This window comes from Saimiri boliviensis, chromosome 12 (assembly GCF_048565385.1).
Source record: "Saimiri boliviensis isolate mSaiBol1 chromosome 12, mSaiBol1.pri, whole genome shotgun sequence".
Lineage (NCBI taxonomy): Eukaryota > Metazoa > Chordata > Mammalia > Primates > Cebidae > Saimiri > Saimiri boliviensis.
This window is the reverse complement of record NC_133460.1, coordinates 39,397,444-39,423,658: the sequence shown is the minus strand read 5'-3', so window position 1 is coordinate 39,423,658 and position 26,215 is coordinate 39,397,444. Positions and strand designations below refer to the sequence as shown.

General features: G+C 42.5%; 1 protein-coding gene across 2 annotated transcripts in view; it reads left to right on the top strand.

The window, feature by feature from the left end:
- Positions 1 to 12,412: 12,412 nt before the first annotated feature.
- The window catches only part of SLC16A9 (solute carrier family 16 member 9), a 55,670-nt gene continuing 41,867 nt past the window's right edge, over positions 12,413 to 26,215 (top strand). The window contains exon 1 of one of the 2 annotated variants that reach the window (XM_074382258.1): positions 12,413 to 12,501. The gene's annotated coding sequence lies outside the window, so the exon portion shown is untranslated. Of the gene's footprint in view, positions 12,502 to 12,739; positions 13,278 to 26,215 lie in introns of those variants that run through there. The other variant, XM_003928702.4, reaches the window with a different exon arrangement.

Below are 26,215 nucleotides of genomic sequence, written 5' to 3'. Positions count from 1 at the left end.
CCAGTTGGAATATAAACTAGTACAATCACTATAGAAAACAGTGTGGAGATTCCTTAAAGAACTAAAAGCAGAACTACCATTTGATCCAGCAATTTCACTGCTGGGTATCTACCCAGAGGAAAAGAAGTCATTACTCAAAAAACATACTTGACATGTATATAGCATGCATGTATATAGTAGCACAATTCACAACTGCAAAAATATAGAACTAGCCCAAATGCCCATCAATCAATGAGTGGATAAGTAAATTGTAATATATATATGTATATATGTGTGTGTGTATATATATATATATATGTAAACCATGGAATACTACTCAGCCATAAAAAGGAATGAAATAATGATATTTGCAGCAACCTGGATGGAATTGGAGACCATTATTCTAAGTGACGCAATTCAGAAGTGGAAAACCAAACATCGTATGTTCTCATTCATAAGTGGGAACTAAGCTATGAGTATGCAAAGACATAAGAATGATACATTGGACACTGGGGACTTGGGGGAAAGGGTAGAAGGTGGTGAGGGATGAAAGACTACACATTGGGTACAGTGTCCACTGCTCCAGTGATGGATACACTGAAATCTCAGAAATCACCACTAAAGAACTTATTCATATAAAAATAAAATAAAGGGACCGGGCACAGTGGCTCACCCCTGTAATCCCAGCACTTTAGGATGCCAAGGCGGGCGGATCATGAGGTCAAGAGATTGAGACCATCCTGGCCAACATGGTGAAACCCCATCTCTACTGAAAATACAAAAATTAGCTGGATGTGTTGGCGGACACCTGTAGTCCCATACTCGGGAGGCTGAGGCAGAGGAATCGCTTGAACCCGAGAGGCAGAGGTTGCAGTGAGCTGAAATCGCACCACTGCACTACAGCCTGGTAACAGAGTGAGAGAGACTCCATCTAAAAAAATAAAAATAAAAATAAAAATGTAGGCCGGGCGCGGTGGCTCAAGCCTGTAATCCCAGCACTTTGGGAGGCCGAGGCAGGTGGATCACGAGGTCGAGAGATCGAGACCATCCTGGTCAACATGGTGAAACCCCGTCTCTACTAAAAATACAAAAAATTAGCTGGGCATGGTGGTACGTGCCTGTAATCCCAGCTACTCAGGAGGCTGAGGCAGGAGAATTGCTTGAACCCAGGAGGCGGAGGTTGCGGTGAGCCGAGATCGCGCCATTGCACTCCAGCCTGGGTAACAAGAGCGAAACTCCGTCTCCAAAAAAAATAAAAAAAATAAAAATGTAAAAATTTTTTTAAAAAAAAGGAGAAAAAAAATCAGAAAAAAATGAAAGCAGAAAACCAAAACAGCAACAACAAAACCACACCCCCCCACACACTCACACATGCAGAGCTAAAGTTACATCTGCTGTATTTTTTTAGTAACAGCTTTTTTGAGACATAATTCATATGCCATACAATTCACTTGATATAGAATTGACATACAATTTAAGGTGTGCAATTCAATGCTTTTTAGCATATTTACAGAGTTGTGCCATCATCACAATCAATTTTAGAAAATTTCATCATCCTAAAAGGAAACCCCATGCCCATTAGGACACTTAAGAAGCTTCTCCACCTTTCCCCCTCAGCAGGTCGCCCTCCCCAGCCCTAGGCAACCAGTAATCTTCTTTCTGTCTCTATAGATTCACCTAAATTCTGCAATGTTCATATAAAGAAATCATACAACGTGTAGCCTTTCCTGTCTGGCTTCTTTCCACTTAGTATTTATAAGTACTTTTGCACTTGTAAATTGTAACATTTATAAGTACTTTTACAGCAGAATAATATTCCATTGCATGGATATACCACATTTTTTTATTTGTTCATCAGTCAATGGGCATTTGGGTTGTTTCCACTTTATGGTTAATGTGAATAATGCTGCTATGAACATCCATGCACAAGTCTTTGTGAGGTCATGTTTTCATTTTTCTTGGTTATATACCCAGGAGTGGAAACTATTAGCTCATATGCTGACTCTATCTTTAACCTTCTGAGGAACTGCCAGACTGTTTTACAAAGTGGCTGCCCCACTTTTATAGTTTTTGAAAATATTTCTCCTAATCTCTAGGAGAGGAAGCACATTTTTGACACCTGATAATTCAGCATTTCATATGTTAAATAGGCAGATTATGAAATAAAGAAATATAAAAAAATGAAAGTTTTAAAACTCAAACCAAAGTAATAAGTTTGAGTTTTAAATTTTTCATTTATTTTCTTTAAATTTCTCTCTTATGTCATCTAGGAATAACATACCTTATTATGGGGGTTCCTTACTAACCATTGCATATTAAATTATTAATTACATAAGAAATTTCTCACATTTTCTTCAAGTGCCTGAGGTCAAGTAATGAAGAGCAAAGTGAATATCAGATACTTTTTCATGGACAGTCATTACATTTATTTACCTACTAAATCACTGGGTACCTATGCTACGCCCAGCATGTGTGCGGTGCTGAATATTTGCTTTGCTATTTTATACTTTAAGAGATTACTTTATTATTGCAGGGTTGGAGGAACACTACAAATAATTATTATAGCTAATTTTCCACAAGCAGTTTCTTTGCATATTGAGTGTTTTGCTCTGATTATTCATTAGTTGCATACTTCTTTTTATAAAATATGCCATTTGGGCCACACTTGGTAAGTCAACCGTTTTGCAAACTATGCTCGTCAGCACCACAGGAGTTCCATTAGGTATTTGTTTTTTCACCTCATAGCAATGTTCATTTCTTAATTTATTTGGTATATATTATAACACTATTGGCTAGAGAACCTATTGAAAAATAATCTTGACCAGCCAAAGAAAAGTTAAACTAGTAGCCTTTCCAAGAACTACATCTAAGGCAGAATCCAATCCTTTATTTCATTAAGACCACAGTTGACAGAAGATGTACCCGAGTTACAGAAATATTGATGTGATGTGGAAGAAGGGTGTTGCCTGAGGAGTGATTTAATTCTATTTGAATTCACATTAAAAGGCCACGTTTCAGACTATTTTGGTCTCTGGACTTTGATTCTCTGAACTGGTTACCATACCTGCTTGTCACTACAGAAACTTCTTGGATGAATTTGAATAACCCAGATGCCAGTTGTATAATGGAGATAAAAGAATAGTGTATACGACATCCATTCGTGGTCATTGTAAATTTGTCAATGGATAGATTTTTATTCTTTTAACTTTAGGACAAGTAGGTTCAGAACCTTACTTGCCATGGGTTCTTTGGTATACTCATGACAACAGTACTCAGATAGCACTTCCTTACTAGATGTTAAGCTGTTCTGAACACTTTTTCTGGTTTAATTCACGAACCTTCACAACTACCATATGAGGTAGGTATTATTTTGCCCGTTTTATAGAACAGGCACAAAGAAGATAAGAACCCTCATCAAGATTACAAGGCAAATAGGTGGTCTTGGCTTCAGGGTCTGTGCTCTTTTCCTATATGTCCTCTGCTTCTTTTAACCTCTTTGGATTTCTGTTTCTTTATCTAAAAGATTAGGAGATTCAATCCTATATTGAATATGAGGTTGCACCTGCTAATCTCCAGGGTCCTTTTCCTAAGACTCAGGCTCAGATTCAGCAGTCTCAGAAAGAGCATTCATGACCATGTGTGACTAAGCGAAATAATCAAGACAAAAAATCCCTAGGAATTAAAACACCCAGAAGCAACCTCTTTGTGCCTCCAAGGATGTCTGAAGGACCACATTCGATAAAAGAAAATGCCTATAATTATCATTGTTCATGATGCTAACGCTTAATTCAGCCTCAGATTGGTGGGTACCAGAGTCTTTGTGATGGATCCAAGTATTTGTACTGTGGGTCATACCTCTCTGTAGATTTGGAAGCATAATGACTTTTCATCTAAATACACAATGATAGATTTGGTTGAGGATAAAGGAACTATTGGCATGCTTCTATCTGAGCCAGCTGTACCCCAAAGATTTGACAGATATTAGGTTCTTATTGCCAAAAGATATTGTCTCTCTCTCTCTCTTTTTTTTTCCCTACGACCTCTTCAGCCTAATCATCAATTTCTGATTCTTCTTGGTTAGGACAGGCCTATTTCCAGTGAAACGTTAGCACTCGCTTTATCAGACACCATTCCTCAGTATACTGGTATCTCACAGGTTTTCCACTTTTTGTTTCTGTTGCATCTCTTCAGTGATCTGCGATTATATTTTTCAAGTCACAAATCAAGGAACTGAGTTTGACAAAATAATTTTGTACCATTTCCGGTTGCAAAAGAAATCCTGAAGATGTATTTTAGATTCAATAATGCTGGAGTTTCACGAACCTTTTGCGCGTTATTGGAATGATGAGACATCATATTTGAAGTTGGAACTATCGGCCAGGCACGGTGGTTCACGCCTGTAATCCTACCACTTTGGGAGGCCGAGGTGGGTGGATTACCTGAGGTCGGGAGTTCAAGACCAGCCTGGCCATCATGGTGAAATCCCATCTTAAAAAAAAAAAAAGAAAAGAAATTGGAACTATCCTAGAGGATCCTGCAATGTGAGGCACGCTTCCCTCATTTTCTAGCAACTATTCGTTCTTATTATTCTAAATTCTAATTGGAAATCCAGAAACTATCTTAGACCTTTATCTTTACTAATCACAGCAACTACCAGTTGTGTGGTACTTCTCAATCTTTCAAATTGGTCCACCTATCATTTGATAATTTTATAGATTTTAAGTTTTCCTATCTTTTGCCTCAAATATTACATCAGCTTTCTAACTAGTCTCCTTCCCAATCAGTGCACCCTCCAACATGATAACTTGTATTTCAAGTTATCACCTCCCAACACTTTGGGAGGCTGAGGTAGGCGGATCATGAGGTCGAGAGATCAAGACCATCCTGGCCAACATGGTGAAACCCTGTATCTACTGAAAAAATACAAAAATGGCCGGGCGCGGTGGCTCAAGCCTGTAATCCCAGCACTTTGGGAGGCCGAGGCGGATGGATCACGAGGTCAAGAGATCGAGACCATCCTGGTCAACAAGGTGAAACCCCGTCTCTACTAAAAAAAAAAAATACAAAAAATTAGCTGGGCATGGTGGCACGTGCCTGTGATCCCAGGTACTCAGGAGGCTGAGGCAGGAGAGTTGCCTGAACCCGGGAGGCGGAGGTTGCGGTGAGCCGAGATCGCGCCATTGCACTCCAGCCTGGGTAATGAGCGAAACTCTGCCTCAAAAAAAAAAAAAAAAAAAAAAAAAAAAAAAAACAAAAATTAGTTGGGCATGGTGGCGCGCACCTGTAGTCCTTGGGAGGCTAGGCAGGAGCATTGCTTAAACCTGGGAGGCGGAGTTTGCAGTGAGCCGAGCCCATGCCCCTGCACTCCAGCCTGGTGCCTGGTGACAGAGCGAGACTCTGTCTCAAAAGAAAAAAAAGAAAATGTTATTTTTAATACAGCTTGGTTAAATAGTAGTAGTTGAGAACACAGAATCCAGAGTCAGACAGCCTGGGTTTTAATCTCCATACCTCTGTGTTTTCATTTTTTGGATGGAAGAAATAAGGTTGTCATCATGAAAATAAAATTATATAGGTAAAGTACTTAGCACAGTGCATGTTGATTCTAGTCATTCTTCATTCGCCACCCCCTGATTCCAATCCAGTTTCTGCCCCTCTTTGACTCTCTTCCTGGGAGGCTGAACCCTTAGAGGCAGCATTCCCATAGCTACCTCAATGCCTGCCTCTGCTTGGGCTTGGCCAAGGGTAGGCACCACCAAGAGATCTGAGGGCAAAGAGAGAGCTGAGGGTATTTTATTTGCTCTACACCCATTTTGATGCCTTGTCTCTGGGAATAAACCACCTTCCTTTCCAGTTCCAGCTCCCTTCAGGTGCTGGTAGCCTGGGCCCTGGGCACACTAGGTCTTCCCTTTGTCACTGAAACCCTGGGAGCAGTAAAGATTTCCCACTGTTCCTTGTCTTTGGGTGTCTCCTGTTTATTCTTTTGCCTCTGCCCACATTGCTATAAAGTGTTTTTGCCTTAAGATTTCTTTATTTGACTACCTGGGATGAATCCTGTTTCCTGCTCAGACCCTAATACACTGTGTATAGTAATTTCTTTAAAATGTGAGCTTTGGTTTTTGGATCAAATTATTAACATTAAATAATTACGATTAAATTATTAAATTATCAAGTAGATGACTATTAATTATATGAAAACAAACATGAATATTGACAAGGCAGGATTCAGAAACGTCTTCAAAATAAAGCAGACTGGGCGTGGTGGCTCATGCCTATAATCCCAGCATTTTGAGAGGCAGAGGCAGGAGGGTCACTTGAGCCCCAGAGTTTGAGATCAGCCTGGGCAATATAGTGAGACCCTGAATACACTTTCCCCAATACACACACAATTAGCTGAGCGTAATGCTGCGTGCCTGTGGTCCCAGCTACTTGGGAGGCAGAAGTGGGAGGATCACTTGAGCCTGAGAGGTTGCGGTTGCAGTGAACCAAAATCATGCCACTGCACTCCTGCCTGGGCAACAGAGACTCTGCCTCAAACAAAACAAAACAAAACAAAACAAAAAACACCGGAACTGACCAACCAACCAAACAAAAACTATAAAGCAGGGGACACATTTTATATCGACAGCAAGTTGCTTGGCTCTAGTTTGAAATAACTCCCAAGTACTTTGATGGAAAAGTGTATGTATCTCTGCAGTGTGGTAAGTGGTAGAAACAGATGAGAAAACCATTCTCTGTGGGCGCAGCCTGGGGTTGGGTAAATGGAGGACAATTCATGCATCCTTTTAGATTGCTTCTGTCTGCATTGATTTCAGTCTGCATTGATTTCATTGAGTTAAATACTGTTAACTGCTTGAATACTTTTCTCGCCCAAGGGTGTGCTTTTTCCTGTATAATTCACTTTCATGGGTTAGTTGCCTTCTACTAAATCATTCCCAAGAAATCAAAATCGCAGCCTGTTGAATAGATCGATCTAAGGTGACCATATTTTCCAAATAAAAATTATTTACTTAATGAAACAGGGGCAAACTCTTTGGACTATCTACAAATTTTAGGCAGTATGGACCCTGTACATAGAGTAAAAGTCATGCTCTTCTCTCACATAAGGTAACGAGGAAGAGAAGGCTAAAATTTAGCACTTTGAACTGCAACCTGTTGCTGTCTGAAACTTTATGTAATACATCTAAGTCAAATACTTAGGCAAAAGCACATTTAAAAAACTGGCACTATTTCATAAAAAGATTTGATTTGCTTATCTTGTGTTTATATTTATATAGTATTCATCTACTTCACCTATATTTTCACAAGAAGAAATTAGATCCATTGTTACATTTGAACACACCGCGCCTTTGGTAGTAAACCCTTCTTCCTTAATGATGACACTGTAGATCATGTAAGCTGAATTTGTAGCACATATGATTCTACGAGTGGACTTAAAATGTGGGAAATGGCTTTAAACTGTCCTGGACATATGCAGAAATTTTCTCTTCCTCTCCTTCAATGCAGTTTTGAGAACCTGCTATGTGCCAGGTACTCTGCTGGAGCCTAGTATAAAGCTTTGTAAGCAAAGCTGGAGGTCCTATATTTTGTGTGGACCCTGGACTCACATCGCCTGTGTCTGCCTGTCTCAGTCACTTTGGTGCCCTCTAACTTTGGGCAGCTCTCTTAACCTCATTAGGCCTTAATTTTTCTTATACATGAGAATATGTACATTCTGTATAATTTTATGTTTCTGATTTCCGTTTTCATGAGACTTTAGAGTGATGGTTCAGAGCAGGGTCACTGAGGTTTGTGGGTCAAGATGGCCAGGTGGAGACCTATGTTAATTCTAGTTAAATAATTATAGACTTACTTGGTTCAGAGTACACTGAAGTTTATACACTGAACTAAACTATATATTGGTGCAGTTAATTAGAAATCAAGTGGCAACAGAAGGCCTAAGGTAAAGACCATTCGAGAGCGCAGTAACATCAGGGAACACCAGGGTGGTTGCAGAACAGGCGATACTGCTCTGGTCCTACAAATGTCTTCTCAACATGGAAATTACATGAAGGTCTCATAAAGAGGGCTTGTGCAAAGATCTCTCAGAAGAGAGGCGACCTCTGCTCATGAGATCAGGGAGGGTCTTTGCAGATGGGAGCTGGCAAGGAGGAGAAAAGCCTTACAAGGCAGAGATCACAGACTGCCTCAGGCTCTGCCTAGGTTCTTGGAATATGGAGTAATTTTAACTGTTTTATGCCCTCAATGCTCAGAAGATAAAAGCCCCTTGATGCATTGGGTGTGGTCAGACCAGGTGGCTCCTCATCCGCTATACTTCTGATGCATTGGCACTCTGATAACAATAAACTCAGAGTACGAGTTTAGCTTGTCTTAGAAGGATCTCAAGTGCTTCCCACCCATTTTAAGTACTCCCAAGTACTCCCTCCACCCTCCCCTCCAAGCCCATAAGATCAATGAGATTATGCACATAATAAAAGTGGTTGGAGCCCAGAGCTAGGAGCCAACACAGTTCCCATGCTGGCATTGGTCCCCTGGACCCATGCTGTAAATTCTACTCTTGTGTCTCTGTCTTTATTTCCTTTTCTCAATCCCTCCTCACCACCGGGACTAAGGGTGCCCACGTGCGGGGTTGGGCTGATTCCCAACAGAGGTTCAAACCTTAGCTTCACCTCTCATTATGTGATTGAGGGCAAATTATTTAGCTTCTCTCTAGTTCTTGTTCATTATTGGCAAAAGGCAGGTGAGAATAGTAGAACCTTCTTCTTAGGTTTCTCGTGAAGCTTTAAATTAGTGTAAGAAGTCAGTTCTCATTGTTAGCTCTCCCCAGCCTTGAATCATTTTTCTAAAGTAGGTTGGGAAGAGCACAGACTTAATAATCAGCCAGGCCAGTCTCAGAATCCCACTCCATCACTGACCCATTGAGTGACTCAGCAAGTAACTTAGCCTCTCTGAACCCGAGTGTCCTCTTCCGTAAAATGAAGATACCAATACTTAACCAGTCTGCGCATGGTGGCTCATGGCTATAATCCCAACACTTTGGGAGGCCAAGAAGGGAGGATCACTTGAGCCCAGCTGTTTGAGATCAGCCTGATCTCGAACACCTGGGCTAGATGGCAAGACCCAGTCCCTACAAAAAACTTTTTAAAATTAGCTGGATGTTGTGGTGCATGCCTGTAGCCTAGCTACGTAGGTGGCTAAGGTGAAGGATCCCTTGAGCCTAGGGATTCGAGGATGAAGTGAACCGTGATCATGCCACTGCACTCTATGCTTGTTGAGAAGTAAGACATGTCTCTAAAAAACCAAATGAAACAACACCATTTATTTATCTTCCCCACTTCCCCTAAATTAAAAAAAAAAAATTCAGTCAAATAGTATGATAAAAGATAAAGCCAGGAAAACATGAAATGGTATTCTGGAGAATTGCAAACAAAAATACAATAGAGTAAATATTTAAGGTCGCTTTAAACATTTGAAAAATTGTCCTTTTAAACAAAAGCTCTATAAGCATAAGAGAGAATGATTTATCCATTTTTATTATTTTCTGACCATTTATCATTTAGAGTGTGAGAGAATAAATTGGAATTAATAGAATGATTTACGGATAGATCTCTAAGCCAACTGCTATAAAAGCCATGAAGTCAGTTTTCTTTCGTTGTTTTTATTACAAAGCGTAGTCGTAGTCGGTCTTTATAGCTATGCTGTCATTCATAACCGGAGAAGAACATCATGTGAAAAGGTGATAAGTCTGGTCAGCTGGGCAAGCACCGGACCAGTGAATCGGGTGCTGGTCAAGTGCACCACCTTCCCCTGACCGTATGACACCTTGCTCTGCCCTCTGCGTTTTGTGTTTCTGCTTCCTTACTGGGATAAGGACCAAAGAACAACTTTAGGTTAATTTCTCCATCCATCTCATTCTCTGAAGGACTATGGTGGCAAATAGTTTGAGAAAGGGAGACCTTAGACCATTTCACAAATTATGAAACTCTTTACAAATGCTTCCTAATAACAACATAAAGCAAAGAATGGATTCCTTTATTTAGTTGACACTTCTGCATCAACTTTTATTTTATTTTATTTTTCTTCTTCTTCTTTTTTTTTTTTTTTTTTTTTTTTTTTTTTTTTAGTAAAGATGGGGTTTCACCATTGTTGGTCAGGCTGGTCTTGAACTCCCGACCTCAGGGGATCCGCCCGCCTTGGCCTCCAAAGTGCTTGGATTACAGGCGTGAGCCAAAGGCATTTCTCAGTTTCCTTTTCTTCCAAAGGCAGAAAATCTTGCATCTTTTTTGTTGCTGGAGGTAAAAACTTGGGAGGCACAGAGAGGTGGTTTTAATCTTATCTCTGCTGACTTACCTGCCTCCCCCACCCCTAGAGTGATCTGGAACACATCTTTTGTTGTTGTTGTTGTTGTTGTTGTTTGTTTGACTTTTTTTTTTTAATTGCATTTTAGGTTTTGGGGTACATGTGAAGAACATGCAAGATTGTTGCATAGGTACACACATGGCAGTGTGGTTTGCTGCCTTCCGTCCCCTCACCTGTATCTGTCATTTCTCCCCATGCTATCTCTGCTTCTCCCGGTCAAATTCCTTTTGCAAGTAAAGTGCCAGGGCTTGACTAGATCTCTGAGTTCTCTCTTACATGTCTCAATCCTCTCTTGCAGTGTGACTGAACAATGAACCTTCACAAGATGACAGGGGCTATTTTCACATTCCAGCCTGGCAACAGTCCCCTAAGCTAAGTGTCTACTGCCTCAGGGCCAGATTCCAGCTCTCTGAGCCCTCCAAGCTCCCTTCTAGTCACTTCATTCATTGCATTAGAAGCCTGACCCTGCAGCCATCTAAAGCTGGGAGCAACCCCCTGTGTGAGCTTCAGCTCATTTTTGGTTCTTAGTTGATAGGCGAGGGCTGGCCTGAGTAAAAATGGAAGTGCTGGCCATATACTCTTCCAAAAAAAAAAAAAAAAAAATCTAGGAAAACTTGGTGCAAGTGGTAACAGGGATATGTCATTTCAGAAACCAGTTGGTGGATGTAGTATATTTTCCAGGCATGGTTTCCTTGTCCCCCAAACTTAAGTTCACATACATTGACTGGTTTGAGTAACAATCAAGATAACATGTGCTCTGGTGCTTAGGAATTATTTGAATCAAAGACAGACTTGCTAAAAATATCTTTTATTGGTCGGGTACAGTGGCTCATGCCTGTAATCTCAGCACTTTGGGAGTCCAAGGCGGTGGATCACTTGAGGTCAGGAGTTCAAGACCAGGCCAACATGGTGAAAACCTGTCTCCACTAAAAATACAAAAATTAGCATGCCTGTAACCCCAGCTACTCAGGCGGCTGAGGCAAGAGAATCGCTTCAATCCCGGTGGTGGAGGTTGCAGTGAGCCGAGATCATGCCACTGCACTCCAGCCTGGGTAACAGAACAAGGCTTTGTGTCAAAAAAAAAAAAAAAAAAAAGTATTGAAACATAGAGAAAAGAATACAAATTATCAGTGTATAGGTCAACATATAGAGAAAAGAATACAAATTATCCATGTAAAAAACGCACTTGAGTAACCATAAATCAGGTAAAAAAAATACAGCCTAAGAATCCCCTACTGTGTCCCCTCTCCTCTTCAGAAGTAAGTTTTTTAGGGTGTTGACAGGATAGTTTCTCCATTTTTCCTTCCAGAACTTATTCTTGGGCCCACCTTGCTCTCATTCTCACTGTTACTTTCCCCCCTTTCTCTTTTTCCCTCTTAGAACAAAACAAAATACTATTGACTCGCACTGGTCATTCTCTTCCCTGTAACCTGAAAGTCAGAAAATTGAATAGAAAGGAATGATGAAGGCCAAAATGGCGGAACCTCCGCCACGTTTGTGCTGTAAGAAAACGTGACATGGCTGCCTAGGCTCCACAGGTTTTAAGCTCTCATCCACACAGACTCCATGATACAGGTAAGATTCTTGGAAATTTCATAGACAAGGAAACGGAGGCGCAGCGGCTTGATCCCTACTTCTGAAACCAACCCTTTGCCAGGTGTAGAATCTTTGCCTAGGCCAGGACCAGTGACTTTCAGCGTATAAAGGGAGTTCTCATCAAGGAGGAGGGTGGCCCCCGTCCCCTTTGAGAAGTAGAAAGTATGGTGTGGCTTCCCAGAAAAATGCATACACACAGGAACGCAAAAAATGCGTATCGCTTTGGAGGGTTCCCACGGTTGGCGAACCACTGGTGCCTATGGACAGCCACCAGCTGCTGCAGTGACTGAGGGATAAAGCAGACATCCATCTCCGCCCGTAAGCCCATTACCTTTCAGCCAAAGATAGTACTGCCAATGGTAGTATTGTTGGAGCAGTTCACCTGCGGGACAGACTGAACGTCCTTAGAAGCAGCCTGTGGGGGGCGGGGGGGTGGTGTGTGCACCGCGGGATGCCCTCCTTTTCCGCGGAGCTGTCACAAAAGACAGCACTTGGCATCCTCACTCCTCACTTCCCAGGAGCACCGACTCCACAAAGTTCTGGTGCCTGTTTCTCCGGGATCACTGCCAGGTGGGTATACAGCCCCGGCCAGGAGGGCGCCGGCGGCCCCGGGAGCCTGGGAGACCAAGGACTACTTACATTCATTTCTAGACCCCGGCTACCCCCACAAGCTCACGGTCCTTGGCGGGCTCCGCCCGGGCACGCGGTGGGCGGCAGGGGCACAGCGGCGCCTGGGGACGCGCGTGCGTGCGCACCGAGAGGGCGCCTGGCCGGCGGTGCCCACCTCTCTCGTGGCCTTGGTGGCTCCAGGCCGGGTAGGGCCAGGGCCGGGCAGTGCCCTCCCTACTCCTGGCCGGGCCGGGAGCCACGGGAGCAGGCGCAGCGCCCCTACCGCCCGCTTTTCCGCCTCCATCTCCTCCGCCCCCTCCTCCTCCTCCTTCCCCCAGCCACCCGCGCAGTCACAACCGGTTCAGACTGGCCGGGGTGCCCCGCAAAGAGAGACAAGGGAGAAAAAGACAACAGGAAAAACTCCGGGGAGGAGGAGGAGGAGGAGAAAGAGAAGGTGGAGCCCAGAGAAGGAGGCCGGCTCCCCAGCTCCATGCGGCCGCCGCTGCCGCGGGGGTTGGTGGGGGCAGAGGGCGGCGGCTCCCCGGTCCGCGCGTAGCGGGACCGATTGTCCAATACTCCGGCAGGAGCCAGGGCCGCTGCTGGCCCGGATAAATAGCGGCCCGGCCGGCCGGGAGCTGCAGGGGAGAGCGGCGGCCGCGGTCCCACCACCAGCCCGGCCGCCCTGGGCACTGTGCGGCGTGCTGAGCCCCGGAGGCTCCGCCGAGGCTGCGACTCAGGTAATGGGCTGGAGCTTGCGGGGAGGGTGCCAAGGGTGGGACAAGAAGTAACTCAGACTCCGAGCAGTAGGAGGGGGCTGTGGAGCAGCGTGAAACTGGGTTTTTGTCTGGGGTGTATGCTGGGGGTTCGAGTGTCCGCGGCGCGCCCGCGCCCGCCCCTCGCCACCTCCCTTTTTGATGGGGTGCTTCTACAAAGTGGGCAAATTTCCCCGGGAATCTGAGGGCGGCATTTTGCACGGAGTTGAAAGAGAGAGAGGGGTTCCTGGGGTGGTTCGGTGCCCCTCCCCCACGACCTGCCCTGGACTCCTGAGAGAGATTCTAGGGTTGCTGGTGGAAGAGCAGGGAGAGGTGCACGAAATCCAGGTGGGCCTCTATTTCTCAGGGGACCCAACGGTCTCCAGCTGTCTTGGTCGGGAACGCGAGTAAGCAGGTGCCCCCGGAGGGTTGGGACTGGGGCGCCCCGGGTATTCTTGACATATGTGGAGCGCAGCGCGCGGGGTGAGCGGATTCTGTATTGTGGCGCCCAGTTCAGCATCACCCGGCAGCCCCGGGCGAGCGCGGGAGCCCAGCCTTTGCTACTGCAGTAGGAGGCACTGGCGCCTCTGGACCCTGAGCCAGAACTTGGGAGGACTTGGTGCTTAATGCCCCATCTTTGGTTCGCCCTAAGTAACCTGCTCTGGCTTTGGCAGCGCCCAGAGCCTTTCCAGAGAGCTGATAACTACGAACAAACTTGGCTATCAAAAGCAAATCAATGCTTTACCTTGTTTTTTGGGTGTCTAATCTGTCCAACGCAAACTATTGCGGAAGTTTAGTCAGGATTTACTTTAAATATGTTACGTATGTAGTAAGTTATTAGATATAACACTTTTGATCAATTTTCTAGCTACAATTCTGATGTGGTTTTTAAAAATATTGAATTAACTGAATAATAGTTCATATTGAAGGTAGATTCTCCCGTTCCCTGTACCCCACAGTAGAATTTTCGGTTGTTTCATCAAATTCTTTAAATTGGTATGCCCTAACAGTTTCTTATATTTGAGTTGGATTCAGCTTTAAGAAATTCTTCAGGCAGGTATAGGCAGAGGGCTGAGGAAACCAGAGAAGATTCCGAAGAGAAAGCATGATTACTTGTTGCATGATTATAGCCTCTTAAAATTTCTGATAGGAAAACTCTTCCACTTTCTGGACCAAATGCACAGTGAAGCCATTTTCTATTCCCTGTTGCAATAATTAATAATAAATATGTAAATTTATTAAATAAATGAATATCCATATAATTGCTAATACCCATACCATTGCGAGAAACCAGTCCCGGACCCCTCCCCCCCCAAAAAAAAAGCCCTCGGAAGTAGGAATTAGATAATAAAATAGTTTAACCTGCAATTTTGCAACAACTTAGACTTTGAGCACCACTGATCCCCTAAGAACATCCCTCTTGGTTCTTCCCTTTTGTGTGTAGGTCAGCGGGATACAGGTATCCTTCATATCTATAGGAGGAGCATTGGGAGAAGCCAAAGATACGAAAAGTGGATCAAGACACTAGGAAATCTTTTCTGGCTTGGGAATTGATTTCTCAAAGTGGTGGGAATTAGGTTGGTGTCTGAATCTTTATCAGGACACATTATGGTGTTTCGGGGTGGATCTGGCCATGCAACTCAAGCTAGAGGATGACAACTAGACAGATGTGGTCAGGTTTTCAAGTTTTACTTCAAACCTTTCCAACCCCTAATTCATGAATTAGATAATAAAAATTCTGTACATATATCATGCACAACACATTATTTTGAAATAGCAATACATTTTGGCCCAACTAACATTACCTATACATTTTGGCCCAGCTAACATTACCTATGCATTACCTCACGTTTTTATCTTTTTTTTTTTTTTTTTTTGGTGTGGTGAGGACACTTAAAATCTACCATCTTCTTCTTCTTCTTTTTTTTTTTTTTAAAGATGAGGTTTCACCATGATGGCCAGGCTGGTCTTGAACTCCTGACCTCAGGTGATCCACCCACCTCGGCCTCCCAATGTGCTAGGATTACAGGCGTGAGCCACCGTGCCCCGCCAAAGTCTACCATCTTAACAGTTTCTCAAAATACAGTACAATGTTATTAACTGTAGTCACTATGTTGCAAAATAGGTCTCTTGAACTTATTGCTCCTAACTGAAATTTTGTATCCTTTGATCAACATCTCTTCACCCCAACCCTAGTCACTGGTAACCAGGGTTCTATTCTCTACTTCTCTGAGTTTAACCATTTTAGATTCAAGTCTTTCTGTGCCTGTCTTATTTCACCTTACATAATGTCCTTTAGGTTTGCCCACGTTGTCACAAATGACAGGATTTCCTCCTTTCTCCTCTTTCTTTCTTTCCTTTTCTTTCACTTTCTTTCCGTCCTTTTTCTTTCTTTCCTTCCTTTCTCTCTTTTCTTTCTTCTTCTTCTTCTTTTTTTTTTTTTTTTTTTTTTTTTTGAGATGGAGTTTCACTCTTGTTACCCAGGCTGGAGTGAAATGGTGCGATCTCAGCTGACAGCAACCTCCGCCTCCTGGGTTCAACCAATTCTTCTGCCTCAGCCTCATGAGTAGCTGGGACTGCAGGCGCGCGCCACCTAGCTAATTTTTGTATTTTTAGTAGAGACGGGGTTTCACCATGTTGACCAGGATGGTTTTGATATCTTGACCTCATGATCCACCTGCCTCGGCCTCCCAAAGTGCTGGGATTATAGGCATGAGCCACCGCGCCCGGCCTTCTTTCTTTCTTTCTTTTTTTAAATATAGAGACGAGGTTTCACCATGTTGATCAGGCTGGTCTTGAACTCCTGACCTCGTGATCCACCCGCCTCGGCCTCCCAAAGTCCTGGGATTACACGCGTGAGCCAGTGCGCCCGGCCTTCTTTCTCTTTCTTCCCTTTTCTGTCTTCTTACTGTAGCCTCAACTTCAGCAGGCTCAGGTGATCTTCTCCTTGGCCTCCTGTGCCACCACACCTAGCTAATTTCTGTGTGTGTATGTGTGTGTGTGTGTGTGTGTGTGTCTTGTATTTGTTTTTGTAGAGATGGGGTTTTGCCATGTTTCCCAAACTGGTCTTGAAGTCCTGGGCCGTCCTCTGCATCACAAAATGCCAGAAGTACAGGCATGGAGCCACTGTGCCTGGCTGATTTCCTTTTTTTTTTTTTTTTTTTTTTTTTGAGATGGAGTTTCTCTCTCTCTCTTTTTCTCTCTCCTTTTTCTTTCTTTGTTTCTTCTTCTTTTTTTTTTTTTAAAAAAAGCAACGTTGTTTCATTTTTGTCACCCAGACTGGAGTGCAATGGTGCAATCTCAGCTTACTGCAACCTCTGCCTCCCGGGTTCAAGTGATCCTTCTGCCTCAGCCTCCCAAGTAGCTGGGATTATAGGCATCCGGAAACAGAGTTTCACTCTTATTGCCCAGGCTGGAGTGCAATGGTGTAATCTTGGCTTACTGCAACCTCCACTCCCTGGGTTCAAGCGATTCTCCTGCCTCAGCCTCTTGAGTAGCTGGCATTACAGGCATGCACCACCACACCGGCTAATATTTTGTGTTTTTAATAGAGATAGGGTTTCACCACATTGGCCAGGCTGGTCTTGAACTCCTGACCTCAGGTGATCCACCTGCCTCCACCTCCCAAAGTGCTGGGATTAAGGTGTAAGCCACCATGCCCAGCCAATTTTCTTCTTTTTAAAGTCTGAATTAGTCTCCGTGTGTGTGTGTGTGTGTGTGTGTGTGTGTGTGTGTGTGTGTCACATTTTCTTTATCCATTCATCTACTCGTAGACATTTAGTTTGATTCCGTATCTTGGCTGTGGTGAATGATGCTGCAAGGAGCATGAAAGTGCAGCTGTCCCTCCAACATGAGGCTTTCCTTTCCTTTGGGTATATAGTGCTATTGCTGGATCATATGGTAGTTCTATTTTTAATTTTTCTGAGGAACCACCATATTGTTTTCCATCACGGCTTTTCAAGAAAATATCACTAATGACTTCGATTTTAATTAATGATTGCAAAAATGTATGTATTTTGAGCTACTTAGCCTCTTCTTTGGGAGGTTCTTGGCAGACACCAAAGTAGTCCTTATGGATGATGGGATTGAACTATAACTAAAAACCAAGTTCAAAAAAAGAACACATTTTCCCTGCCTCCAAAGGTTTAGTGAGGAAAATAGACATGTTTACAAATATCTATATTACAAGATAGTATAAATGTAATCATATGGTAGCAGTATCAATTGTGTGCTACTGAATGACACAGAAAAGGAGACGTTCATTCAAGGTTAAGTATGAAGAAAAGTTATGGGATGGGTGTAGCAATTTAGCTGGGACTTGATGAAGGAAGAGGATTTCCTTGATGGAAAAGAAGCCTGCTGGAACAAGAGAATAGCACAGAGATGGGGAAGTCTGGTGTGTTGAAAGGAAGCAAAGCAGGTTGGAGTAGCTGAAGCCTGGAATTTTAGACAAATAAGGCTCGGAGGCGGGATGGGGCTAGATTATGGAGACTATGACATGTCCTGCTAAGACTTTTTTAATTCTTAGCTTAATGCTAAGAAATTATAATGTGATTGAACATTATTGGTATATTTATGTAAACAGTGTCAGCATCCTTAACTGTATTTTTGCCTTTAATTTCAGTTGTATGAGTTTCCTTCTAAAATAAGTAGTTGATTAAAATCTCAGTGTCTATTTCCTATCAGTCAGTAAACATACTGCTTTGTACATGGCATACTAAAAGGATGCATTTAGACAGCAGATCAGACCTCACATGATCATGTATAAATCGTGCAGAATATTTGCTAACTGAAAGAACACATCAGTGTTGTTAACATCATCATAGATTTCTTCACCAGAACACTATTCTCAGGCCAAGCGCTGCAGATTAGGGTTGTGTGGAGGAGAGAGAAGCTGAAACAAGAGCCCGGGAGCACAGTGACCTGGTAACAGTGTGGGACCCAGGGAGATGATGACACCAATGGATCTCTGTGCCTGGCCCTCACTCTGCCTATATTTAACTCTCTTTTTGTATTTATTTTGTTAAATATTTGGACCTTCCCATCTTTTCTCATACTCTAGTGGTTTACAGAGCCTGCTATTTTCTCTTCTGAGTTTGAGAGTAGGACTTAGAAATAGATGACTCTTCACTGGCTTGGTGAGTAAAGGATCCTGAAGCTATTCTCTCCCCTAGCAGGACGTCTCTCAACTTCAGTTTCCTCATGGGTAGATTGAGGGATTGAATAAGAGCAGTGATGGCAAGTTCACAAGGTTTACCCAGATGAGACTGGAATCATACATGAGCAAAGAAGACTGGGGGCAGTGGTTGGGTAGCAGGTGTGTGGAGATACGGGGGGTACCAGAGGTGAAACTAAATGCAAGGCAACCTTGGTCCTGTGTCGGGGAGGCAGTAGGGAGTGGAAGGAGCTGGAGAGAAAATGCTTCAGCCAGTGAGAGCCAAACTCACTCAGTTCCAGTTAATTGTTACGTAAGAATGAGGGCCTGGTGTTATCAGAGCTTTCAATGTTTTGAGAGAATCCTGAAATTCAGATTTTTATGTGAAATTTTCTAGTGTTAAAATATCGGCAATTCATTCAAATTTGCTAAAAACAAAACCATAAACATTGGGTCTGCCAAACAACGCATCAAGAGACCAGATTTGGCCTGAGTGGTGCCAAAGATTCCAAAGTTCCTTCTGGCTTCAGACTTCGTGATCCTATATAACCCATTTCTTCCCCTTTTGCTAAAACATATGGTAGTACTCCCTGTATCCAAATTATGACAGCTTCGGAGGAGCTCTTTGGCAAATGCTAGACTATGAAATATCTACAAGGCCTTGAAGTTTAAAAAAAAAATCATTTTTTGATGGCCACACTATTGATAAAATTCAGAGACCTCCTGCCATGGGAGGCCATGGTAAGAAAATTGCTTCAGCCCAGGAGTTTGAGACCAGCTTGGGCATCATAGTGAGACTTTGTCTCTACAAAAAATAAAAAATTAGCTGGTCATAGTGGTACATGCCTGTAATTCTAGCTATTTGGGAGGCTGAGGTAGCAAGATCATTTGAGCTGGGGAGATCAAGGCTGAAGTGAGCTGTGATTGCATCACTGCACTCCAGCCTGGGCAACCAAGAGAGAACCTGTCTCAAAAACATAAAAACAAAAACAATGCCTCTGAAGAAGCACATAAGAAAAGAAAAAACAAAACAAAACAAAACAAAAAAACAGAGGCCCCAGAAGTTAATTACCTGTGTTTATTGTCCCTTTCAGGAACAATTAGTGTGATTTAATTCCAAGATTTAGAGCTGCTTCTCTCAATAGTTTACTTTCTGTTCTGCCTTTCCATCTCAATGTTAAAGAATCAATATTGGTTTCCACGTGGATGAGGGGTATTTACAGACTTGGCTTATGGTGTTGAAACAAAAATATCTTCATTGTCCTCACCCTGGCAATATTTCACCATGTGTTCTGTCCCTCTTCCTTGACAGAGCTATCCAGGGATGTACTTGAATTTCAACTAGATGAACAAGTTAAAGGTTTGGCTTTTTTTTTTTTTTTTTTTTTTGAGACAGAGTCTTGCTCTGTGGCCCAGGCTGGAGTGCAATGACGTGATCTCAGCTCACTGCATCCTCCATCTCTCAGGTTCAAGTGATTCTTGAACCTGAGATTACAGGTGCCCACCACCACGCCTGTCTAATTTTTATATTTTTAGTAGAGATGGGGTTTCATCATGTTGGCCAGGCTGGTCTCAAACTTCTGACCTCATGATCTACCCGCCTCAGCCTCCCAAAATGCTGGGATTACAGGTGTGAGCCACAGTGGACAGCCCGAGCTTTGGCTTTTATAAGTTAAGTTAATATGACAATTTAGAGGTTTTATTTTTAAGCATATTTATATGGATTAAAAAATAAAAAGATAAATATAACAAATAGATTTACAGTGAAATTCTGTAATACAAATGTGTTTTTAAAGCTGAGGGTTTTGGATTTGACTGCCTGGCATGTATTATTTGCTTTATGTTAATGAGCTGTTCTATTCTTTTTTTTTTTTTTTTTGAGATGGAGTTTCGCTCTTGTTACCCAGGCTGGAGTGCAATGGTGCAATCTCGGCTCACTGCAACCTCCGCCTCCTGGGTTCAGGCAATTCTCCTGCCTCAGCCTCCTGAGTAGCTGGGATTACAGGCACACGTCGCCATGCCCAGCTAATTTTTTGTATTTTTAGTAGAGACAGGGTTTCACCATGTTGACCAGGATGGTCTCGATCTCTCGACCTCGTGATCCACCTGCCTCGGCCTCCCAAAGTGCTGGGATTACAGGCTTGAGCCACCGCGCCCGGCTTGAGCTGTTCTATTCTACAAACAAGTGGGCCTGACTTTAACTTAAAGATCAGAGCAGATGTTGACAATGGGAAGGAGGTATCCGAGTGCATGAAACAAGAATGACGGGTTCAGAGAAACCACATACCTTACTGTGACTGAGCTGACCTACAGAGGACAAACAGGTGGCTCTGAATGACAGTGCTGAGCCATGATTTGCCCTTGTCCTAGTCCCAGTAATGAGTCAATCCTCACCCTTTCACATCAGAAAGTATGTTAATCATCACTGAATGTTTGACATTTAAAACAGAATCTGAAAGAATCAGGTAATTATTTGATCATTACAGCCATGTCATCTGATGTTATATTGATAAAAAATTTAAATTTTAAATTGTTTACTCATGTGTTTGACTAGCTTTTCAGATTCAATAGTGGAAACACTCTAAGCTCCAGAGAGGAAGGGGCTACATCTCCTTCACCCCACAATACCTTCTAAATGTGCTCAATTCATTTTGTTGAATGAAAGATATTTGATTAATCATTTGAATTAGGATTTAGGTAAGTAGGTTTTCAATGCAGTCATTCATTCATTTCATACAGATTTGTTGAGTGTTCCCTATGTGCCAATCATAATTCTTAGTGCTAGGCATATGGGATAGATTTGTGGGATCGTCCCTTAATGAATAACAACCCATTGTAATAAATGTTATAGCAGGGATACCTAAATTGGTGTGAGACCTTGGAGGAGGAATGATGGATGTAGAGTTTCACAGATGACATCAAGATGAAGGAAACATTTGGGTTCAGTCTTTCAGGAATTGGAGAAAGGCCTTCCAGCTGCCTCCAGCTGCAAACGGGAACTGAAGAGTGAAAGCTGGACAAGGGAGGGAGCATAGTTAAAATGTTGAGTTGTGAGCTGTGTGTTGGGGGCACAGATTTGTGGGACGTTCTAACATTACAGACTTTTAGAAGAAAGAATCAGGTAACCGGCTAGTTATTTAAAGATCTGGATATCTAATGTCATATGGACAAAACCTGGTTTTATAAAACCAATGTTTTCATTTTTGTTTATAATTTTTGAATAACATGACAGTTTTAGTGATGGACGACTGTAAACTTCATGAGGGCAAGAATGATCGTCATTGGTTTCTTAGTGTCCTTTTATAATACATGAAATAAAAACATGTGCTCTGCTAAAGGGTAAATTGTGGGTGATAAGGAACCATAGAAGGGTCTGAAAAATTGGAAGCAGAATTGAGATGAGCAGAGCCATGGTTTAGGAAGATGGCTCTGGCAGCACCTCAGCAGATGCACTACAGCAAGGAGAGAGTGTAGGCTGAGGAATCCATCTGTAGGCGCTGTGACGGTCCAGGCATTCGCAGACAAGATGGAGAGAAGAGTCTGGTTGCAGAACCCTTTGCGGGACCCTGGCATACCAGAGACGAGGAACTGGGATTCAAGTAGGAGTTGGAATGCCATGAAGTGGAGGCTTTGCACTTGGGCAAAATGGAAGTATGGTCATGACAGTTTTCCAGATAAAATTCAGGAAGAGAGTTTAAGAATTGAGTTTGAGGGGCCTGAGCACATCCAGTTGAGTTCTTGACATGGGAAATGGTGGAAAAATTGGTTAGAAATGTGGATTTGGAGTTCTGAAGAGACCTGGAGACTTCAGACTTCCTGCTTGAGAACCTATGATCACTTGGTGGTGCTAGAGAGAGCTGGGAGAGTCATGCGGGAGTGAGCTCACAAAAGCCTAAGGGGCAGGGGGTTGTAAAAGCATAAGTAAACAGTGTCAAGAATGAGGAGGCTGTGCTAAAGAACAGTAAGGAGGCGGGGAATGCCATGGTGAAAACACTTTTTCTTGTTTGGATGCATCAGAAGCCAGAAATCACTGAGCAGAGGAATGATGAAAAGATGAGGAAGCAGAGGTAGGGGGAGTAACTTTCATGTTTTTCTAAGAAAACCTTTGAAAGATGCAACTACAGTAACAAGATCTAACTTACTAAATAGTTACTCTATGCCATGGTACCTAGAGCTTCATAGCCAGGTTTGAAATCCCCTGTAGGTTTTGGCGTGTGCGTGGATGGTTACTAGAAACATGCTCATGTGAGATACAAACTTAAAATGGGGTTCTTCATTTGCTGTTTGATGCACATTGAATGACCACCTTTTTTTGAAAACTAGTTTGGAAAGGGAGATCCTAGGAGTTTTGGGATAAGGAAGGGGACTTTGAACTGGGGAAAGAGCAGTAAACTGGGGTATGAAGAATACAAAGATAAACTTGACTGTGCAGTGCTTAAGAGACAAAGTCAGCCGTTGGTCAACTTTCATTCTACCAGCAGGTACCCTAATAACTATGCTGCAACATCTGGCAAGGGGGCGCTAGCCAGCTATGCGGTTTCCTGGTTTGTGGAGGAAAAGAAGGAACGAAAGAGGGAGGGAAGGAAGGAAGGGACAGGAAGAAAGGAAATGAAAGCACACCTTGTCTGGACTTCAGCGCCTCTTGGTTTTGTCTTTTTTTGGCTGTCAGTGACCTGGGGGCTTTTCATGATCTCAGAGCAGCCTATAGTTGTCATTCTGGTCTTTCCTCACTAAGACTTCCTTCTTCCCATTTGCTGACTTTTCTTTCTGTCAGGAAATTATTCTAAGAGATGTTGAAAAATGCCATTTCCATATCTCATTATTATTTTTGGGTGAGGCAGAGAGATGTGGTCTCTGTGTGTGTGTGTGTGTGTGTGTGTGTGTGTGTGTGTGTTTTCAGTTCAGTTGAATCTGAAATAATGAGAACCTAGAACGAAGTGTCTAACAGAAGATGTGCTATTGTGGGAGGAAAGGAGGAGTCGAGGATGTTCTGGGCAAAAGTCTTTATAGGGACAGTACCTTAAAGATTTTGGGGGAAGCTGTGTGAGGATAAAAAAACAACTTCTTGTGACTACCAATTATGTCTAAAGGGATAAACAAATAGTGATACTTTATGTTGAGATTACTATGTGCCAGGCACTGTGCTAAGTGCTTTACATAAATTAACTCATTCCATTATTACCACAATCTGATGAAGTAAATATGTCAGTCCCCACACTTTTCAGATGAAGAAAGAGAGGCACAGAGCTAATTAAGTAACTTGTGCAAGGTCACACTCTTGGCTGGTACCAGAGCTGTGATGTATGCTCAGGTTATCCAGGACTCCAGTCAGCCTGCTTATTCCTTATGTGAAATTTTTTAGACTAGATATCCTCATGTACTCATAGATGTAAGGATCTGTGTGGGTGCTTGTATGAGACTGTAGGTGTTGAAAACACAGAGAAGTGGAAATTCAACCAGCCATTCTTGTGAACCATGTAATACCTTTACCAAATGATCACAGCCTCTCTCCTGCTACCTTTCCCACACTGAGAGGTGGTTTTGCTAATTTGAGCAAATTAATAGGTGACGGTCATTATCCTGACAGCCTTATAATTATCATCATCCACACCATTATCTTTGTTAGAATTTCTCAGGGGTTTTCCTGCCAACTCCATGCCTGTTCTGTTGGGGACTGTGGAAAAAGCAGAACTGGGGAGAGAGCGAAACACTGGGGTATGAAAAATGCAAAAATAAACTTGACTGTGCAGTGCTTAAGAGATAAAGCGCTGACTTTGTCATCTGCGAGGTGTGGCTTAGACAGAAAGAGTTGGTGCAAGCATTTGGGCACTGCCTGCCCAGAGATTCTTGGAGCTGCTCCTCCCAGGTCTTTTCCTTGGCTGCCACGCAGCAGAAGGGTGGCATATTTGGTGGTTAAACCTGTGCTTGGCTATTTGGGACGATGGGAAAGAGACAGAACAAGACTTTTCTCTCTCTGGCTGCCAGCGGTATGTTCTTGCTCTTTCTGAAGCCACAAGGGTGAAACTGTGGGCATTCTCTAGCCAGAAGGCAGCCAACAGATTTTGGGGGTCTGCCACATCAAAGTGTGGGGTTAATAGCATCGCCACCTCCAGTGGGGACACAGTCAAATGCAGCAAGTCAAGAAGGAGCAGACAGTGTCCTTTGTTCTTCCTTTAGTGTCCAGTGCGCTTAGGAAAAAAGTCATGGTCTCCTGAAAATATCTAATTATTCTGCTCTTTTGTTTTGTAAAGTTTTCTTTAAGTGTACTTTAGTTGTTAAGAAATAACTAAAGATTTAGAAGTTTTAAAAGCCCTAGATTTCTAAATGGTCTAGTAACTGGTTCTAGAAGTCAGGGACAACCAGTAACTACTCCTTAGACAATGGCTGTGAAATGATAAGAACTCCCTTACGTTCCGGATTCTTCAATACCAGAAAAAACTTTAAGGTTGTGAAAGTAGTAGCTAAGAGTTATTAATTTTTTTTTTTTTTTTTTTTTTACTATATGCCTAGCAGTGATCTTTGAATTTGCAAGCCACTCTTACTCTATTTAACAGATGAGAAGACTGAGGCTCAAAGTCAACAACTAATTGATTTAAAATCCCATGCTTAAGTAGCACAGACTGGACCAGAACTCTGATACAAACTTGGGGTAAAAAGTGTCTGATCTTAACCATTACACAGTTCCTGTCATTCTGGAACCAGATACTAGAAAAATGTGCCTATTCCTATCTACCCCATCTTGATGGTAAAACTAAAAGGAATAAAGGAAAACTAGGCAGTAATTGAAAAAAATGGTAATTTTCTTAAAGTAGTTTTCTGTTATCTCCTTCTTTCATACGTACCTAAAGCAGCCCAAGGTCACTGATGTTGACCTCAGAAACCCTGAATTTATGTTTTGTTCTCATTGTTTAGATTCCTCTTTCAGGATATTTAGGCATTCCTGCACCTCAGGAGAAGCTTTTCTCTGTTGCCCCTTTGTTTGAAGAGCTATAATACCAACGAAATAAGCACCACATAATTTCCTGATTTTATTTCCCTCACACAAACCTGTTACTAGGTTAAAGTTTTTGGTGTAGGTACAGGTGGCGAGAGTGGATGTGTCGGGGGGAAGGGCCATTGACCTCGGTGGGGGACACGGGGATGCTCATATTTACGAAAAGTCTCATGCAGCTGTTAATTTTATCTCTAAATCAGGCCATATATTTAGTCATTGTAACTGTATTTATAGCATTTGTCTTTTAAAAATTAAATTTATTATATTATAAAACAATTATAAGCATACAGTATGATGAGTTTTGACAAATTCATATAGTGAGGGTTTATATTAATTTTTTTTAGTAACAGATTTATTAAATTATAAATTACATGTAATTCACTTATTTAAAGTGTATAGCTCCCTTGATGGTTTTAGAATATTCAGAGTTGTACAACCATCAGTACAATCAATTTTAGAGCATTTTCACCACCCCTGAAAGAAACCTCATATGCCTTAGCAGTCACTCCCTATTTCTCCCTACCCCAAAACCTCTCAGCCCTAGGCAGCCATGAATCTATTATCTGTCTCTACAGATGTGCCTATTCTGGGCATTTCATGTAAGTGGAGTCATACAATATGTGGTCTCTTTCAATTATGTTTTCTCACTTAGCTTAAGGTTTTTAAGGTTATACATGTTGTTGCATGTGTAAGTATTTCATCTCTTTTTATTGCTGAATAATAGTCCATTGTGTAGATATAGTATACTTTATTTATCGACTCCTCAGCTGATGG